Raw genomic sequence first — 16167 nt, 5'->3', positions numbered from 1 at the left:
AATGTTGACATGCAATTAGATGTGGCTATAGGATTAAGTTATAGCCAATGGAATATGGGATGAAGTGATGAGAGCCAAACTTGCAGGTCAGACCCATGGAAAACTTCCTGTATGATCCTTGATTTCTCCTGGCCCCTCCTATTAGTTGTAAAGGATCTTGGGGAATGGTGGGGCTACCTGTAGAGGGTACTCAGGGCCCTGGGGTGTCACACTCAGGCAATCTGCCTGAGACCTTTCAGACCAGAACCCCAGTTTGAATTGTTATGTGATTGAGAAATGAAATTTTATTTTGTTCATCTAAATGATGTAGTCATTTTGAATTATAGCAATTAGCCTACCCTAATATTCTGTTTCATGATCATTTTTTAACTGATTAACTTGTTAAAACTTTACTCTGTATGTTTTTATTATGGAACTTTTTCCTCTTTATTAAGAATAAGCTACAAACATATGCTAAAAACTAAAGATTTGTTCAGTGAAACCACATAACATCATCTAGTTTTAACAATGATTACCATTATGTCATATTTGCTTTATAATTCTGTCTATAGACACATAGATATAGATATATTTTTATTTTCTCAATTTGAATGTAAGGTACAGAAATCATAATGCTTTGTCTCAAAATATTCCAGCTGCATCTCTTAAGATAGAAAATAATGATAATGACTTTGATATTGTCATCTAATCTACACTCAAATTCTTAGTTATTTCAAAATTTATATTTCATAGCTGCTTTTGATAAACTACGATTCTAGTCAGGATTCTGACACTGCATTGCATTGCTATTAGCTCTTTAATCTCTTAAAACAGAAAAGCACCATCTCCCTCTTTATCGTTGTTCTCTTTCTTCTGCATGTATTAGTTCCCTATTGCACTGTAACAAATTACCACAAACGTAGTAGTTTAACACAACACAAATTTACTATTCTCCAGTTCTGGAAATCAGAAGTCCAAAATGAGTCTTAAGGGGCTAAAATAAAGGAGTCATCAGAGAGGATTCCCTAAGAGAGTCCATGAAAGAAGTCCCTCATGGCATCTTCCAATTCCAAAGGCTACCAGCAAGCATGCCGGTGGCTCCTGGCCAGGACCCTCCAAGCTCTGCTCCTGTGGGCACATCACCACCTTTCCTACTGCAGTCAAATCTCCCTCTGCAATGCTCTTACTGGGCATTTGGTACATGTATTGCCCACCTAGATAAACCAGAAAAATCTCTCCATCTCAAGATCTTTAATCACATCTGCAATCACTTTTGCAATATAACATTTAGTTTTTGAGAATTAAGATTTCTTATTTTTTGGACATCTCGATGTGCCATTTGTCAGCCTACCATGGTTTATGTAACATGACATTTTTTAAGAGACCGGGACAGTAGTCTTACAGAATGTTCCACATTCTGGATTTGCCTAATTATTATTTCACTGTTCCATTTAACATGTGCTTCTATGCCTTATTTATTTTATTTTATTATTTTAGATTTTTTTGTATTGATTTTTAGAGAATGAGGAAAGGAGAGGAAGAGAGAAAGAAACATCAGTGTGAGGGTAAAACATTGACCAGTTGACTCCTGCACACCTCCAAACAGAGCTCAAGCCTATAACTTGGGCATGTGTTATGAATGGGAATAAAACTCATAACCTTTGGGTGCATGGGACAACACCCAAACAACTGAGCCACGCTGGCCAGGGCTATGTCCTGTATTTTTTTACACAATGGAGATTAGGACTTCAGGCTTGATGAGATCTAGATTAAAGACTTTTAGCAACCCAATGGGTGTGGCTCAGTGGTTGAGCATCAACCCATGCACCAAGAGGTCACTGGTTTGATTCCCAGTCAAGGCACACATCCAGGTTGTGGGCCTAGTCCTCAGTGAGGAACATGCAGGAGCAGCCAATCGATGTTCTCTCTCATCGATGTTTCTCTCTCTCTCTCCCTGTCCCCTCCAGTCTCTCTAAAATCAATAAAGGGGAATGATTTTTTTTAAAAGACTTTTAGCAAAACTAATTTATGGGAAATGCTGTGAACTTCAGGTTACATCACATTGGAGGACGTAGATGGTCTGGTTGTTCTTTATCAGTGATATTAACTTTGATGAAGTTGTTAAGGTGGTCACACCCAGCCCAATGGGTGTGGCTCAGTGGTTGAGCATCATCCCATGCACCAAGAGGTCAACAGTTTGATTCCCAGTCAGGGCACATAACCCAGGTTGTCGATCAGATCCCCAGTGGGGTCCATGCAAGAGGTGGCCAGTCAGTGTACTTTCGCATTGATTTTTCTCTCTCCCTCTCCCTTTCTCTCTCTCTCTCTCTAAAAAGTCAATAAAAACAAAAACTTAAAAACAAAGGTGGTCACTCCCAGATGTCTTTTGTGTAATTTTCTTTTGAAACTCTCAAGACATCTATGGGATTATATTTTGACACTGTGACCATCCTATTTCCCAATAGTTTATCTAATAATTTTAGCAAACTTTGATGACTCTACTGTCTCACTTTATTTTTACTTCCACCTCTTTTGCATATCTCTTAAAACTTTGCTAATCCCCTCTTCTTCCATTACAGATATGATTCAATGAGTATAATTTAACCTTTCTTTGATACAAAGGATCTCATAAACTCTGGGGTCACCTTTTGAACATTAATTTTCTTCAAACACTAACAGAGTAACAAAGAAGAAAATTCAGATGATTTAAGAGATCCTGTTAAAGATCCTGTTTTTAGGAACTATGGAACAATGGCTCTTTCCTATCTCTTTTAATGATTACAAAACAACAGTGTTTGGACCCAGATCCATGAACAGTAATGACATCATAGACATATCAAAAGAGATGCTGACCTATTGTCTTCTGTTCTTTACATTACGGTAAGAGACACCCTATTCTGAAAGTTGGAGTACTTTGATACCATGTTTTATATTGGCTGAAATGAAATTTCTTGATGTGCAAGGCTCTCTCCGCGGAGCACAGAAGACTCATTTCCCTCAAAGGAGATGCAGATGGCCAGATGGCGCTCACTGTGAGGATGTGGTCATCGCCACCTTTCCATTTGATTCTCATTCTCAAAAGATTATGACCATTTTACCAGCAGGAAACTGATCACAATTTCCCTGGAAATTTCATTTGATTGAGATCTGGTGTCATATTCTATAGCGCCCACTCCCAAAACCTCCCTACAGCCGATGATTAAACAACTCTGTTGCCAAAAGCGAGTCACAATGCCTAGGGCAATTGCATACACGATATCGATGTTGACCAGCTGCTTCCTTTCCCCAGACTGACAATGAAGACAGAGGAAAAAATTGTTAGGATCAGGGCTTTAGTTCTGATCAGATTAACTTATTGACTATAAAATGTATAACCAAGGCAAGCCCTGTGATTTTATTTCCTGACTTTAGTCATGAGGAAGTGATAGCTAGGTCTTCAAATACACCAAAATAAGATGGAAGAAAGATTGATCATTTTGAGTCACTATTTTAGGTTGCACTTTTTTTTTCTTTCTACAAGAAAGTTATCCCATACCAGGGAGTAAATTAATGTTTAATTAATTTGGTTTTATTTTGGTTTTCATCTTTTTAACTACAAAAGGACCAGCTCCCAAACTATACAGTATTGACAAAAAAATAAAATAAAATAAAATGTCATTCTGAAAGGAGCTGAACTGGAGGTGATTCAGAAAGAGGGGCAATGTTACAAAATATTTAGGTTTATGGCCTTGAAATATAGAAGTTGTTCTATCTCAGAAGAGAGGGGGTCATTGTGGGGACAGGATGGTAGATAGTGTTTGCCAGTATTCAATGTACCAGATGCTGGAATAAATCCTGACTCAATAATGTTCCTGGCACTAGCTTGAGCCCTGGCAAGCCTGTGCCCTTATATGAAAAATCTTCACCATCTGAAGCTCTTCCTCTCTGGGCTCAGTCTTGGAAAGGCTTCAGAATTTGGTGATGCTACATGTGATGCTAAGGAGTGAGCGCTACCCAAGGATATTCTAAGAAGTGAGTCCTTCAGCATTGGTAGTGGTGGAAGCAGAATACCCAACCTCCGTCACTGAGCTCCGATCCTGAAGCCCTGTGTGGGCAGAAGGACAGCAACACTTCACTGTCCCCTAACCCAGTGGTCCTCAAACTCATCCCATTTCAGGATCACTTGAGGGAGCGTGTTCATACACATTGCTAAACCATAGTCGTGAGAATTTGCATTTTCTAACAAATTCCCAGGTGATACCTTTGCTGCCAGCAGAGACTATACTTTCCCACCTACTGTAGCTCCTTTTTTTGTCAGAGAGACTTAGCATTGGCTCTTTCAGTGAATATACCTTTTCCTCGCCCAATAGACAGAACATTTACTCCTTTTTAAGCAGTGCTTGTACCAGTACTGACCATCCCCAGCCAGGAGGACCTCCATGCCTCCCTCCCTGTGACCGCAGAAAAGAGAACATGTCATAACTCAGAATCCTGTCTACTTGGGACAGCACAAGATGGGGGAACAATTTATTCTTGAATAATTAGTCATTCTGCAGGATGGCACATCCCTGGCACCAGTGGTAAGTTCACAGGTCAGGCAACGTACTTCTTTGTCTCCAACTTGACTCCCTAAGGCTAGCATCCACTGCTTCTCCTAGTGGTTACTTGCCTTTCATCATGGATCAGGGCAGCAAAATAGGTCCAAGCCAGACCTTCTTCCCCACGGAGGTACTCAATGCATCAGAAACACGGTAGCTGGGTTAGAGCCCAGAATAGGAATCACCTACACATGTGTGTGCCCTGCAAGCCCCTGATCTGGCTTAGGTATTTCTGTGACACATATTTACTGCACTCAGAATTCTATACAGTGATACCTGATTTCATAAGAATATGCCATCCCTTTATTTTTTCTTCATTTATTAAGACAAACATATTCTTGCAATTCATAAGGTTAAGAGATAAGAAAGGGCACAAAGAAGAGATGGCCTTTTGTTGTCACAGTTTTGTGCAATTAATTGGGGGAGGCAGATATTAAGTATTACTAGCATAAGTAGTTGCTGATTACACTTAATAAATCATATAGAGATATATAGTAGGCAAAAAGAGTGTGTTACATAGGACATACTACATTTATTCAACACCCACTCAATAGATCCATTAATGCCTCACTTTGTGGACCATGCATCAAACCCCTCCCAGGCATTTTAGAACAGTGCTGTCCAAAAGCACTGTCTGCAGTGAGAGAAATTGTCTTTAGCTTCTGCCCAAGTCCATCATGCAGCTTCTAACCACATGTGGCCACTGAGCACCAGAAATACTATTACTGTGACCAAGGAACTCTTTTTATTTGCTTATAAAAAATTTTTAAAGTCACATGTACCAGAAACTACCAAATTAGACATCCCTTGGACCCTCTGTGGTAACCCAAGAAAAATACATCTTTTGTAGGAAAAAGAAGTCATGATTTAGGGCTGATTGAGAACCTGAAAATTTGGACAGCAGATGGAACCTGATAAGGCAGAAAGCCAGACATTTATTTCATGCTCAACACATTTCCAGCTTTGCTTATTGTAACCATCTGTTTCTGAGCTGTGCCGTTCACTTTTTACATCTCCAACATATTTCTGCCAAGATCCTGCTCTTTCTTGCCAATTTATCTGTCTCTCTGATTTCTCGCCTCAGGACCTCATTTATCATTTCCCCCACTAAATGTTAAGTATTCATTTTTTAATTTTTTTTTTTTTTTGCCTTTGAAACTATTCACAGTGCTATATTGGTCCTCTTTTAGCTTTGATATATACACTGAAATTCATATTGATTCTAAATTTTGTTCTCAAGTTCATGTACCAGAAAAATCTACTCATGTTAATATGTTTGATTCAATATTGACCACACTAAGACTATTGTACACCATTGTAAAATTTTGATTCTTAAAGCATCCCCTCATTTATTATGTAAACAATTCAGTGAAGTGTATAGAGTGAGTTAGCCAACATCATACAGACCATTTTTATTTATTTGTATCATTGTTTGTTGTGTGTGTTCTTCGTGAGAATGTAAGCTTGTTAAGAGCAAAATATTTGTTCACAAACACCTTCCCATAATCTACCTGTGTCTGGCCTGGAGTACATGCTCGGTAACTATTTGTTGCATAATTCACTAAAAGTCTGGTCTCTTGTTTTGTAACGCTGACCACGATCAATCATATTTTCTATGTCTTTGTAAATGGGGTTTGTATTAACTTTAGGCTGCATTTCACAAATTCCATTTAATTATTACACAGAGATGCCAGCATTGAACCACTTTCCCAATAGAGGAACAACAGTGTTGTGCCAGGCACACAATCAGTTACTCACTTCTGTTTCTGTGATGCACTTGAGAACTTCTTATTGCTGGTTGCCCTGGAGTAATCGTGGAGGGAAGATGCAGAATGCAAGATTAGGTCACCAGCTGACAGCGCTATGCACTTTCTGCCTTGGTAAATTGTGTTTGAACCAAAATGCAATTAAAGTGTGTGTGTGTATGAGTGTGTGTGTGTTTTGTCATCTTTAGAAATTTTTGGAAGAAGATTTTGTCAAAATAATTTTAGTTGCATTTACTCCAAACTAAGAGCATTAATACTATATATATATATATATATATATATATATATATATATATATATATTTAAGTGAGAGCTAACTTTATGTTTTGTAGGATTGTGACATGAGCAATTTCAACAAAGTTAGTGTCATGACAAGCCTGAGTATACAGGTATGTCCATCTCCATAAATTCAATCCAGAAAATCAAATCAGGTCTCTCTTCCTTCCTGTTAAAATGTGTTATCACTTTGTGGTAACGATTTATTCAAGCATGTGTGAGGTGGAGCATTCAAAAAGGATCATGGGCCTCAGGAAGCCAAAGCAAAGCAGAGGGAAAGGGGGAAGCTTTCTGCACTGTGCCCTGCTATCCATCACCACCAGGGACAGAGAGGATTGGCCCTTTAATAGAAGCTGGCTAATTTCTTCAGAAATTTCTCATTAGGCCAGCCCTTCCTGAGCTGCCTCTCCATTAAAATGTGATAAATGAATTCTGCCATTGCCAATTCCAGCCTGTCCTTCTTTCCCTTAATGAAATGAAGACGCATCATGCTGGCAAGCACTCAGGACAGAGATAATTATTCATGGGATGCTACAGTGGCCCAACCCCTCGAGGCCCCACCAATACTAGAGATGGAGCCTTCAGAAATCTGAAAGGTGTTTGAATAGAAATTTATTTTTATTTTACTTGGGAAAAATATTCTATGAGTTTGCATACTCTCTTTTATGACTTTTTCTCCTTCCATATTTTTTCTATCAGATAATTGTGTATGTGTGAGAGTAGTACATATAAGTTTAATACTTGTACTTACTGATTTCAAATATAAATGAGTTTGAGTTGAATATTGCTTTTGTTAGGGGAATATAATTCTTTTAAAAAAATATTTTTTTCATATTGATTTTAGAGAAAAAGGAAGTGAGAGGGGGAGAGAGAGAGAAACATTGATGAGAGAGAACATCGATTGGCCACCTCCTGCATGCTCCCCACTGGGGATTGGGCCCACAACCTGGGCATGTGAATTGAACCCGAAACCTCTTGGTGCATGGGTGGATGCTCAACCACTGAGCCACACCAGCTGGGTGGGGCAATATAATTCTTAAACAGCCATTTTGTAACCTTCCATGCCACCAGAGAACAAAGATCAGGAGGAGATGTCGGACAAGAAATGCTGGCCACCAGGAATCAAGCCATATAAGGAACTAAAACAGCCAAGAAAGCACTGGATCACACATTCGCATTCCTGTGGACACACCCCCTGACCAATCCCACCAACCAAGACCCCAAAACCCACTGAGGACAAAGCTTCCTGCTGGGGACACATATAGAGATGAGACTCCAGCTCCCAGGGGCTGCCATCATCGACCCAATACCCCATGGCTCAGTGATGTGTAGCTTTCCCTTTGGACATCCCCATCCCCCATTCCCTTTTCTCTAAATAAATCCAATTTTTAAATTTTTTATTAATTTATTTATTTTTGTTACACATGCTTCTCCTTTTTCCCCCACAGACAGCCTTCTCCCAATCCCACCCACCCCCCTCACAGCACTGTTGTCTATGTCCATTATTCACTGTCTGGAATTGCTATTTAGCTTGCCCATGCATCACCGACTTTAACCTTTTAGTTGTATTTATTTTTTTAGTATGTCTGTCTATTTCTTTCTTTCTCCCTTTTTATTGAACTTGTTGGGGTGACACTGGTTAACAAAATCATGCAGGTTTCAGGAGTATAAATCTATAATATATCATCTGTACACTGTATTGAGTATTCAACACCTGGAGTCAAATCTCCATCCATCACCATTTATCCCCCCTGTTACCCTCCTCCACCTCTCTCCACACCTTGTCCCCCTCGACAATTACCACACTGGTGTCTTGTGTCCAAGATTTCTTTTCCGTTTTTGTTCAATCCCTCCATTCCCCACCCCTGGCCCCCTCACCCATAGCTGTCAGCCTGCCCTCTCTCTCTCTGAGTCTGTCACTGCTTGTTAGTTCAATTTGTTCATTAGGTTCCACAAATGAGTGAAATCTGCTATGGAAAGCAATATGAAGTTACCTCAAAAAGTTAAAAAAGGAACTGCCTTATGACCCACCTGTTCCACTTCTGGGAATTTATCCAAAGAAACCCAAAACAGTAATTTCAAAGAATATATGCACCCCTACATTCATAACAGCACTATTTCCAATAGCCAAGATTTGGAAGCAGTCCAAGTGCTCATCAGGAGATGAGTGGATAAAAAAGATGTACAGTTGTCCCTCGCCACTTCGCGCTTTGACTTTTGCAGCTTCAATCTATCATGGTTTTTTCAAATATATTCATTAAAAAGTTGATCGAGACAGTGAAAATGATACAGCGCGCACTTGGTTGTCTGAGTCAATTATACACCCCTATATTACAATTAAAATTAAAATTACTGTACGTGTGGACTGTAGACCTATGTATTCGAGCCCCACCCTGCAAATCCTTCAACGCCAGGTGCAACCGCTCAACCACTCCTTGTGTGTGGGCAATAACTTTTTTCCAAAAAATAAGGTGTGGTGAAACCAAGCCAATCAGAGCATGTTGTTCAGATTGGCTATCCTATCCTCTTCCTATCCTGGATACTGATTGGCTCAGCCTCATGCAAATTTGTTTCTCTCATACATGTTTCTACATCGCTAGCATCAAAGCACGTTTGCTCTTGTGTTTGCGATTTCTGAGAATTTTGTCTAAGCCCCACAATGGATCCTAAATATGCTTCTTCTTCTAAGCCTTCTGACAATGAAACTAAGCACCGGACAAAGATGCTTACCATCCAGGAAAAGGCGAAACTCTTGGATATGATCGAAGATGGCAAGAAAATCGTGGAGGTTGCCTGCCATTATGACTTGAATGAGTCTACCGTTTGCTCCATCTGTAAGATGAAAAGAACACCTGTGCAATGGCCATTGTCTCTTTCAACAAGGAAGCAAAGTGCGTTGTGACAAGTCATAATAAGTCCATAATGAAAACTGACTCTGCCCTAGCCGTTTGGATTAGCAACAGCCACAAGAAAAACATTCCGTCGGATTTGCTGGTCATCCAGGAGAAGGAGAGGCAGCTCTATCAGCTCTTTATGGTGGACGAACCACAACCAGGACCCTCTTCTGCAACATTAATGGATTTCATGGTGAGCAAGGGTTGGTTTGAGAAGTTCCAGAAAAGGTATCATCTGAAGAGTGTCGATCTCCATGGAGAAGCTGCCTCTGCTGACCAGCCTGCAGCAGAGGACTACATGAACAACATATTCCAGAAGATCTTGAGGAGGGCGAGTATCATCCAGAACAGGTGTTCAATATGGAAAAATTTTCAAGGATGAGGCCAAGGTCCGTGGCTTCAAGGTGTATAAGGATCGCATGACTATCATTATGTGTGGAAATGGTGAGGGATTTTTGCTCAAGCCTGCCCTTATCTACAAGGTCAAGAACCCAAGGGCCCTGAAGAATAAAAACAAGAACCTGCTGACAGTGCATTGGATGCACAATGACAAGGGCTGGATCACAAAGCAGCTGTCATCGGACTGGTTCCATGAGTGCTTCATCCCCCAAGTGAAGCTGTGCCGCACGGAGAAGGGACTTGAGTTAATGTCTTTCTCCTCATGGACAATGCTGGAGGTCATACGCAAGACCTATCCTACGATGGGGTGCGGATCGAGTTGCTTCCTCCCAACACAACTTGGCTGATCCAGCCCATGGTCAAGGCGTTATTCAAGCGTTCAAGCCCTGTACATGTGAAACACCCTGCAGCACCTCGTCGAAGGGAACTTCGTTGAGGGGAACTTCTTGCCGAAGAAGTACTGGTGGCAGTATACCATCACGACCTGTCTAAGGCGCATCTAGGCTGCATTGAAGGACATAAAGATGGAGACCGTGAAAGCCAGATGGAAGATGTTGTGGCTTGAAATTGTCCACGACTACTGAGGATTCACCCCAGAGGATATAAGCAACTCGGCAGTGGATAAGGCAGTTAAGCTAGCCCAGATGCTGGGAGGAGAAGATTTTGCGGATATGACCTGCGATGATGTGGATGAGCTGCTGGAGACACATTTGGATTCCTTAACTGACGAGGATCTGGTGGACATGACTAAGTCTGTGAGTGAGGAGGAGGGAGAGCAGCCAGAGGTTCCTGGGGGTCAAGAGGAGGAAGCTGGCCTTATGCCTGGGCGTCTCTCACAAGTCATGAGAACTATTAAAGTAGTACAGGACCTGATCAGCAAATGGGACCCACAAATGATACATGCAGTGTGGTTCCGGAATGCACTTGATGGAGCAATAGAACCCTACAAAAGCCTTCTCACGCATGTGAAAAGACAGCACCAGCAACTGCTTATCACGATGTTCTTCAGCCACACTCTCAGACACCCACTGCCTACTCCTAGTGCTCCTTCAGCGGAAGATGACGAGCACCTGCTGAAGATACTACACCACCTGCTGACTCTCTTACTGAGGCTGTGCCTTCAGAGGGGCAATAACCTTGCTCTTCTTTGCTGTGCAGTACATCTCTTCATCTCCATTGCTTCATCATTGAACCAGTTGCACTGTTTTCATAAGGGAGTGGTTGCGTGTAAGAACTGTGTGTGTGTGTGTGTAATTAAATGTACAATAATAATAATAATATATTTGTAATGTCTAATATGTCTTATTTTCTCTTATTTTGTCTAATATATTGGGTAATATGAATGTAATGGTGACTAAAGGGTATTATTTCATGTCTAGAGGGCTCTAAACATGTTAAAAAAAAATACTTAGAAGGTCTTAAACAGGTTTTCTATGCTCTAACTGCGAAAACATTTGATTTCTAAATAAAGAATCCTACTTCACGGAAATTCACTTATCACAGTAGAGTCTGGAACTGATTAACTATGATAAACGAGGGCCGACTGTGGTACATTTACACAATGGAATACTACTCAGCTATAGAAAAGAAGGAAAGTTTCCCCTTTGCAGCAGCATGGATGGACCTTAGGAGCATTAAGCTGAGTGAAGTAAGCCAGTCAGAGAAAGTAAATTTAATATTGCTTTAAATTTCAGCTTTAAAAAAATTGTATGTCTTTAGATGGTGCTATATTTTAAATGCTGGTTTTCCTTTTAAAATAGTTTTGAGAGCCCTGGCAGGTTTGGCTCAGCGGTTAGAGCGTCGGCCTGCGGTCCAGAGAGACCCCGGTTCGGTTCCCGCTAAGGGCACGTACCTCGGTTGCAGTTTGTCCCCGGCCCTGGTCGGTCGTGCGGGTGGCAGCCACTCGATGTGTCCCTTTCACATCGATGTTTCTCTCTCTCTCTGTCTGTCTCTTCCTCCTACTACATCTGAACAAAAAAATGGAAACAAAAAAAAATAAATAAATAAATAAATAAAATAGTTTTGAGAGCTGAATAGATAAAGCATGTGGTCCTGAACAGTGTGATTCATTATTTCAAAATTTCTGATACTGCTGAGTTGCCATAGGTATCTCTTACTGGTGTTATTCCTGTGATTGAAAATTATGTTTTCTGTTACTTGATATGTCTTTGTCACCAGATAGGCTGAAAGGTTTGTTCTCATTGTTCGTAAATCATTAATTTTACACAATGCCCCTCTTTTCTCCTTTCTTCAGACAAATACAAAACTGAACCTACAATTGTACAAGGATCTGAAACTCATTTATTCTGAAATGTAAATGAATATCATTTTAAAATGCTCTCTCTAGAAAAGGAATTTGCTATTTTCCAGAAAACCAGCCTTTCAGTTTTTTGAAGGTTAAAACATATAAATATATGAACACAATTTTTGGATTGCTTATTCTAATTTCTTTCTTTGCAAGGGCTTCCCAGGCAACCACACATGAACCATACAGAGGTCTCACGTGCAGTTTCTGCCCCACACAATAACATTAAAATGTATAGATACCAGGATAGCATTGGGAGAAACCGAACACTCCAAATTTTAGGGAGTTCATCAAGGAGCAAAAGCATCCATTTATAAAGTAATATTTCTGTTGCCTTTGGATGTGCCAGTTATTTACTAATGAGTTTAACATCTTTGTAGACACTGGTTTTATTTCTGAAGAAGATTAAATCATTCATTTTTTTATAACATAACTAAGCCCAGTTTCAGGTCTTTAAATTAATAAAATTGTCTATTTGTTTAGCAAAATTTCAGATTTATTGTCATTTTTAATCTTGTCTTATAAATTGTCACTTTTATATTTACCTCCATTAGAGGTAGGCAGGGCATATTATTTCTGAACTGTATATTCAGAAACTGTGAAGTAAAGAGGTCAATTCCCCTACCCACCCCGCTGCTGATGGGATACAGAGGGAGACGAGACCCCAAACCATTCTTTCAGCTTCTTCAGGATTAGCAAGAGGCTTTTTGCTAGGATGTGAATTTTGATTTCTCTGTACTTTATTTTTTCAAATTTGAAATCACTAAGTAGTGCTAAAAACAAAGCAAGAATGGAAGGGAGATTAAGAGGTTAGATGAGAATTGATAGCACAGTAAACAGATATTTTCCAGATCATTTCTGGCGTGTTAGGTAGAAAATTAAACACATACTCAAAAATCTTTCCCTATGGATAATCAAACAGCCACATGAAGACCTCAAGCCATCACTGTTCTTATCACTTGGTACTTCAACAACAGCAACATTATAATTAATATGAAGGGCAATGTAAGCACAATAAAAGCATTGAGTAATTACTGCTGACCAGCCGCTATGCCGACAGTTTTACATGCATTACCTCGTTTCATTCCCTTAAGAATGAAACCACTGACTACGAAGCAACTTGCCCAAAGTCACACACAGCTCAACCCTGGGAGAGCCAGGTCTCCCTGACTCCTGACACAGAGTCCTGAGCCACCTGGCGCTTTGTGCATGGACTTCTTCTTCTGACTGATCATGCATCGTTTCCTTTGTATTTCATCTCTTAACTTCCTGCCTGAGGATCTTGTGTTCCTCCAGCTACCCCCTAATATATAAAAGAGATTCACTCTAAATATTTCCCAGCAACAGAGTGCTATTTAAGACAAAAGATATTCTGGAATTTAAAAGATTCTTCTGGCAGTACTCTGCTCTTCAAAACCTCAAGTGCCCATGCCTGTGTCTGCCGTCCTCCACAGCTAGCTTAGCTGAGAACCCAAGATAGCTCCAGCTGCAGGACAAAGAGCTCTCTCAGTTTGGTGCAGGAGGGCATCAGCTAGCTGATCAGCATGTCTGAACAAAAAAAAAAAAAAAAAATAGAACAAGAAAGAAATAAAAGGAAAAATGACTTTTTTTTTAATGATCAGCAAGTCAGACAAAAAGATAAATGACAAGGTCCAAGAACAAAGGGCAGGTATCGAGATTAGAATGCATAGAGCCAACTGGCAAACTCCCATAGATTGTGTGAAAAGTGCTTTGCATGGAAATAGTCATAATCTCTGCTCTCTTCGAAAATGAGCAGCATTGATTGCGTGGTGAGCGCTTGAGATTTAATAGCTCCAAAAGAGCAGTGAATCAGGTCTGTGTGATTGCGTGCCTCTGCGATGCCCATATCTTTCACATAATGTAGAAAAGACAATCTGCCTATGCTTAAAAGTCTGGGGGGCCCAGATTCAGGGCATTTCTCAATGAATCTGAGCCACTAAGAGCTCGAAGTGAGTCATTCAGGCTTGGAGCTCCCTCCTCTAACCTCCCTCAGGTGCCTTTGTGGGAGACAGGCCTGGGCCACATTCTGACCTCTGGCCTAACAGAAGTGTGTTCACTTTTACGTTTATCTCTACCTGACTTTTTCCTTCAATCTTTGCATCAAATTCTGGGGTTTAGGAGTCTCCTGGAAATTTCTTTCCCTAGTGGTGGGTATTCCCTGAAGAAGACACTATGTGGGTCATGGGGTACTGCCTCCTTTCCTCCTTTGTTTGTCCCCTTCTGGGAGCACGCACAGGGGTCTGAGTGCCTTGTCTTCATCCAGCCGCCACTGTTTTTCTCCTTCCTTGTTATCACTTCCATGTCAATCTCTGGTCATCTTTTCATAGGCTTCTTCACAATTTGCTTAATTCTTCATAGTCTGTCTTCCCCATAGGAATACTGTAGCTCTTACATTGCCTGGTTTTTTACTAGTGTATCTCAGCATCTAGCATATTATCTGATGTATAGTAGCTCATCATCTAGCATATTATCTGATGCATAGTAGGCTCAGCATCTAGCATATTAGCTGATGTATAGTAGGCTCAGCATCTAGCATAGTACCTGATGCATAGTGGGCTCTGTAGAATAAACCTTCTTGTTATTTATCAGTTTACAATGAGTCAGAGACTATACCCTCTTAGAATTGCATCTTCTTTATTGCAAACTGGAGATACCATGATAGGGGCTTGTGAGGGATAAATAAATGTTGGGAATTGTGCTTATTGCACAGCATAATATAAATTCTTGGTAAATAGAAGTTATAAGATCATTAGTTTTTAAATAATCCCTACATTTCTTATCCCAATCTTCACCAAACAAGAATCTGGCTTCTGAAAATAAACACTCTCAGTTTTGCTGGGTTTGAAAGAGAAACTAACATTGGATAACAAACCAACATTACAAACACCGGTTTCACAACTGCACTGAAAGGCAACTAAATTTTATCCAAGTTTTTATATTTCAGATGAGAAACACTGAGATTCTGAGAGTTAATTGACTTGTGGTAGATCACACAAATAAAAATGGCAAACCTGAGATTTAACTCCATTTGGACTAGAGACTCCACAGGGTCTATCCTTTCTGTTGCACTTTATTGCCTGTACTGGATCAAAACAGCAGACTTCTTCACTTACGTGCTATCAGAGATACTCAGGTGCCAGCTGGGAAGACCATGTTGCCACCCCCATTCAGGGCTCATTTACATGCTAGCCTTTGAGACCATCTGGTCCTTGAGTAAGAACACAAATTGACTCAACCCCTCAGCCAGAGGCAGGTCTCCTTTAGCAGCTAATTCCATGACTGGAAACATTTTCAAACTCCTCTGGGTGTCATTGAGGGGGTGATGAGCACATTATTTAAATATATGGAGAAGGTTGCTCTTTCTGCCACATCACGAAATTATAGTTTACTGGCAGGTAATACTGACTTTCCCTACTATTATACCAAAGAGAACTGACTGCATTTATACATTTAGGAAATTGAACTATCTAAGGCTTACACTTAGGGGGAATAATTTGCCTTGTGAGTAGGAATGGTAGTGAATCATTTTGGAGAACATCACAGCTATTAGCCTCATGAGAAATGGCCATCACCCCAATCACAAACACATTTAGGCTATTAGGATGGGGGGGAAATGGGACATTTTTCTTCACTAATGCTTTTAACTCTGACTCACAGTGCCCACCCTTTTTTTTTTCTCCTGGTCATCCTCCAATGTCTGACTAGACTCTATTCCCACTTCTAGAAAGAAAATAGTATCCTCATTGTTAGAATTTATTCCTTTAAGGTATGATTTCTTTCTTTAAAGAAATAAAATAAATAGCACTTAATTGTGTTGATATTTATTATTTGTGGGGAAAAAAATAGAGAAGTATTCCAAAGATGAGCATGAAACAAAACTTAATTTTAGGAACTGAGTGTGAAGGAAAAAAAATGGGAACCATGAATTAAACTTTGTTCTCCCTAATATC

Source organism: Molossus molossus, unplaced genomic scaffold (genome assembly GCF_014108415.1).
Source record: "Molossus molossus isolate mMolMol1 unplaced genomic scaffold, mMolMol1.p scaffold_m16_p_1, whole genome shotgun sequence".
NCBI lineage: Eukaryota > Metazoa > Chordata > Mammalia > Chiroptera > Molossidae > Molossus > Molossus molossus.
This window is presented reverse-complemented; position numbering follows the sequence as displayed.